Genomic DNA, 4,488 nt, shown 5'->3' on the forward strand with positions numbered 1-4,488 from the left:
ACGCCGAGAAGACCAGTGTCCGAATTTTAATTTTTGTTTGGAGTTACGCGATTTAATTGATTGGCTGGACTTACAAGATACCTGGTGCTCTCTTCGCCCGCAGGTGACCGGCTATACTTATGTTACCGCTGCCTCCGCTAGTCGTCTAGACAGGATTTATGTATCTAAAGACTTTTTAAGCGCTGCCAGGGATTGTGAAATATGACCTGTTAATTTTAGCGACCACCGTGCGTATCACATAACGCTTAGGCATGTCTTGCAGAAAACGTTTTTGGGTCGGGGAGTATGGCAACTGAACGTCGCGCTGTTGGACGACGGCGACCTGAAGAAGGATCTTATTGCAATGTGGCAATGGTGCCTCCAGCGACGACAAAGATATAGGGAGCGTGTTCATTGGTGGACGGAGCTAGTGAAACCGCACATAAAGAAATGTATTTGTCAGTTTACCAGGGCTAAGGCGTACTGGAAGAAACAGACGTTTGAGTTTTATTTCACCGCTCTCCGCCAGTTGTATAATGATTCCTCTGCACTGCCTGGCAATCTCCTTCGCATTAAACGTGCCAAAGCCAAAATCACCGCCTTGGTTCGTGAGTCTCTAGCAGAAGCCCAAGCCATGGCACGCACTTTCGATGACACCTTTAACGAGTCAGCATCTTTGTACCACGTCATACGGGAAGCTAAAAGAGACAGACAAAAAATCATTACTCAACTGATAGATGATGACGGTCGTGTTTATGATGAGCAAGGCGAGCTTAAGACTTTTATTCGGAATCATTTCCGGTAACTTTACTCACTGCCTGACACAGATGTAGAGGCGGGAGAGGATTTTTTGTCTAACATTACAGCATCGGTGGATCCAGACGACCATGCACAGCTCCTGGCAAACATAACTAACTTCGAAGTGAAGTCAATCATTACGTCTGCGGCGAAAGGAAAAGCTGCAGTATCAGACCGTTTGCCGATTGAATTTTATCTTCGGTACTGGTATGTTTTCGGCGACGAACTGACCATCATGTATAATGAATTGTTAACGAATACTGATTTTCCATCGCAGTTCACTGAGGGCATGATAGCCTTAGTATCCAAACCATCACAGGGGACTTCACTCGACAACTAACGACCAATCACCCTACTCAATGCAGGTTTCAAAATCTTTACTAGGATTATGAATGCCAGACTTAAGCCAGTCCTTAGTAAAGTGCTTGATTCATACCACATGAACGTGGTTACTGGTCGCTCAATGCTAGACGCCCTGTGCGAATACCGAGATATTGCATATTTGACTTGGATTTGCAAGACCACGTTGGCAATAGTATTTTTTTGACTTTGACAAGGCATTTGATATGTCTAACCACGGATTTCTGTTCAGAACGCTGGAAAAACTGGGTTTCACCTAGCATTTCTTTCACATCATAAGGAACTGTATCTGCAATACATCTTCCCGTGTGAAATTCAACAGCCAGTTAACAGCCCGTGTGCCCATTCAACAAGGTTTGCGACAAGGGTGCCCACTTTCTACGACTCTTTTCGCCATTACTATAGAGCCACTACTGAAGACGTTTTGCGTCACCTTACCGGGTCTTCAAACGCTGAATACAAAGACCATCTGTCATGCCTATGCGGATGATATCAGCGTCCATATCAACAACGACAAAGAGTTCGATACCGTGCGACGGCTTGTACACCGGTATGCCAGGGCCTGCAGTGCACGTCTAAACAAACGGAAATCCAAAGTCTTGCATTTAGGTCCGCAGCCTCGCTTCGCAGACACTGCTTGGTTAGAGGCAACCAACCAGCTCAGGCACCGTGGTTTGATTCTCACTCCGAATCCACGGGAAATGGTGAGAGTGAATTGGGAACAGAGGCTCAACGTCCTTCGAGCTTTTTTTCGAGAGCACAATATGCGGTCTTTAGACAGGATTCAGAGAGCACATTTCGTCAATTATTATGTTCTCAGCAAGATTTACCATGTTGCCGCTGTTCTCCCTATTCCTACTGATATTACAAACGGAATTTTAGCTCTTGCAGGCTGGTACATTTGGCGAGGTAATATTTTTAAAGTCGCTTTCAAGGCTACCGCTATACCTTGGTATAAAGGTGGTCTAGTCATTAAAAACGTTGAATTGCAGTGCTTAGCGATTTTCCTGGATCGAACATCAAGGATCTTACGATGTAGTCAGACAGGTCTTACAGCACGTCTATTCCAGCAGTTACGACCACCGGATATGACGCCACCATCCCGAGCTCGTTCATATTCGCCGATATTACGTAGAGTCCAGCTATGTTCATAAACACCCGCAACCATTTAATGCTGCGGCTGTCTACAGTGTCTTTACGAATCGGCAGCCGAATAACTCCATAGAACTGAAGTATCCTGGCAAGAACTGGCGACAAATTTGGATGAATGTCAGCACTCCTCTTCTTCGTTCCCGAGTTCGTTCCGTGTGGTACGATGTTGTGAACGAGGTGACGCCCACGGGGGAGAAATTGCGTAAGATTCACTTACGACCTACACCGTCTTGCGACACATGTGGCCATGTGGAAGCATTGCAACACATATTACACTGCAAAGATCAGACGCAAATTTGGAATTGGACGAGAATGAAACTGGCTCTTATTAATAGAACGACGCCATCCGCCATACAACTGCTAGATATATTCCAACCGGACTGGCAATTATTTACGAAATCTAAAAATAATAGCTACTCCTGGTTAATTGGACAGTACCTATATTATATGCTGACGTCTAAAACGCCTACACTTTCTGATTTTCATCTGTATCTTATTGCCGAATATTACGCGAGCAAACGATTACGAAAGTATAAAGAAAAGTTTCAGAATTTTCTCACCATTGGTTTGAATGATGGGAAGCTTTACGTTTACGCACCAATGAGAACGATCATTGCTCTCTTTATTTCTTTCTTCTATTATCACGGTATCAATTTGTCAGTTGTGAGGACTGCATTGCTTCATGGGTTCTACAATGTGTGCACCTAAGGTCAAAGAGAAGCAGCATGCAAACAGGATCACAAACTTGTGCAGCCAGTATTTATTTATGGTTCTTTACGTTACCAAGAAGACATGTATAGTTTAATTTGACGAAGTTTAACTCAGACGAGGCAGTATTTCTTTCTAGATACCCAACTTTCATATACACGGAACTTTATTTTCTATTTATTACTTACGGTGCTGAAAGTGAAACCTCTGATCTTGTTGTTTTTGTCTCAAAAAATTAATAAAATAAAAAAATAAAAACTTAAAAAAATGGATAAGGCATCGGATTTCGGATCCGAAGATTGCAGGTTCGAATAATGTCACGGTCGTGTTTTTCCAGTTGCGCAAAAGATGCATGCTGTTTTAGTGTGTTGTTTGAGTAATGCAAACCTAGTCGAAAGTTGCTCCTGTCCGCTTCGTGCCTGCAAACCGGCGTCTACCTGAAGCAAAAGCGAGACATGGGTGATATGTAGCAAAATTTTCAGCATAGTGCCGTTCAGGAGAGTTTTTGTAGGAACTCCTGCATCTGATTCAGGACCCCAAGAGCTACGCCACAGACGTCTAGCATGTGTGTTGAATAATGGTGCAGCTAGCCATGTACCATTTCAAGCAGATTTGATGCCTGTTGGAGACAATTTTTCATTGAATAGGATTGTAGCTCATTTGTGGCAACAGGAAATAAGCTGTAGTCAGGAAGATCTTCCGTAGATGGTCGCCGGTCCCATCAGTAATGTATGACGTGTAATGCGTCATGTGGAGCCCGGCTAGCTCAGTCAGTAGAGCATGAGACTCTTAATCTCAGGGTTGTGGGTTCCAGCCCCCCGCTGGGCGGCGCAAATATTTGTGTCTACGCGGATGCAAACCGCTCCCCTCTTGTGAGCCTTGCGTAATGAATGTAACGGGTTATGACGATACCTAGCTTTGTATGAATATCAGAGGAATGGTATTTGATGCGGAAAATGACTGTGAAGTGAAAAAGAATGTGTTGTTTTGGAATTTTAGGTGTACATCGATATCGTGTGAGATGAGTAGAAAAGCATAAGATGTGCTAACTAAATGCAAATAGCGGTCGCTAAAGCAGTGCGTTTCCAGCTGGAGGGCTCCGATTGACTAGTGCATAAGAACAAAGTACCTGAAAAGAGCGCTAGGAGGCGTCTTCTTAGCTCGGGGGTACAGTCGCGGCCGAGTCGCCATAGGGGTCGGACGTGGGTGTTGTGTATGTGTTGCAGCCCTCGCCGCGCGCATGCACGCTGTTGTTTACAGCTTCTCTGTGTTAATAAGTAACGATAAATCCGCCTTATAATGGAGGCTAGATACCGCAAGTGCAATCTTAAAGTTGAGTTCCGGTTTGGTTGTGAACGACCTAATGTACTCGATATCGACGACTGGATTTTCGACCAATTAGGTTTGCAAGACTGTGATGTTAATGGTCTGCAGTATGACTTTCTAGCTAATTCGGTGTACGTTGGCCTTAAAAATGACGAGGTGTGTCAT

The 4,488-nt window shown here is 44.3% G+C and overlaps 1 non-coding gene across 1 annotated transcript; it reads left to right on the plus strand.

The window, feature by feature from the left end:
- Positions 1–3,752: 3,752 nt before the first annotated feature.
- Trnak-cuu (transfer RNA lysine (anticodon CUU)) lies at positions 3,753–3,825 on the plus strand. The gene has a single exon. It is a non-coding gene; the product is annotated as a tRNA-Lys (tRNA).
- The last annotated feature ends 663 nt before the right edge of the window (positions 3,826–4,488 follow it).

Source organism: Schistocerca gregaria, chromosome 7, assembly GCF_023897955.1.
Source record: "Schistocerca gregaria isolate iqSchGreg1 chromosome 7, iqSchGreg1.2, whole genome shotgun sequence".
Taxonomy (NCBI): Eukaryota; Metazoa; Arthropoda; class Insecta; order Orthoptera; family Acrididae; genus Schistocerca; species Schistocerca gregaria.